Here is a 1,093-nt window from a genome sequence, read left to right on the forward strand (position 1 = left end):
AACTAAACTTAACCTTAGTTAACCTAACTTCTTATTAAATTACTTAATTTATAAATAATATACTTATAGCTCTTTATTATAATATTAATAATATATTTATATTATTTTATAATGTATTTAAAGAGGAGGATAATATAAGTAATAAAGAACTAACTCTATTATAAATCTAAGTTATTTATAACTTAATACTTAAGAGTAATAGTTTATTTATTCTTAATTTAACTATTAAGAATATTATATATAATAGATTTAGTATTATTAATATATTAAATATAAATAGTAAAAATTAAGAGGTAAATAGTAGTACCTAACTTAAAATAGAAGTAGTTTACTTATATATTCTAAAGAAAATTAATATTACTATTATTATTATTTAGAGGAAGTTTATTAATATATCTAAATTAATATTAATTTTTGTTAGCACAGGTATAACCGTATTTAGGGGCGTAGTATATGCGCCTATATAGTATAGGGTTATAGATGGGCTTATGTTATGATAAAAGGTGATAATCCTGAGCATTTATAGGCATTTAATCGTATAGATAATAATAAGGGAATTGATGTATTGTGATGACTCTAGTTGTTATTACTTGTGTAGTTGGTAGGTTACTTCCTCTAGTAGGGAAAAGTGAGGGGAAAGATAATCTAAAACGTAACCTGCTAAACTGCTAATTATATAAGGTGCTTATGTAATTATATGTATTATATAATTAATATTATAGTTATAGGTTATAATAAATAAAGTATTTTTATATAAGGTTTNTTATACCTTAAACTTTATTTATTTATTTTATATAGAATATTAAAGTAAGTTAAGCGTTATTATTATTCTTATATTATTATTATTATTATAAAAGAATGTTATATGTTAACAATTTTTACTTAGGTTTATCTATTTATTAGAGGAGTTATTTAGCTAAGTATTTTATAAGTTAATATTATTCCCTCTCTTAAATAAGCTAAAGAGAGAGGTGAAGTTTACTTTATTATTAAGTAGTAATATAATATTATATTAATCTCTAGTAGTATAATAACTAATATATAAATACCTTAAAAAAGTAACTAAGTAAGTATTTTAACTAATATATAGAAA

Source organism: Colletotrichum gloeosporioides (assembly GCF_011800055.1).
Source record: "Colletotrichum gloeosporioides strain Lc1 chromosome Unknown consensus_19, whole genome shotgun sequence".
Lineage (NCBI taxonomy): Eukaryota > Fungi > Ascomycota > Sordariomycetes > Glomerellales > Glomerellaceae > Colletotrichum > Colletotrichum gloeosporioides.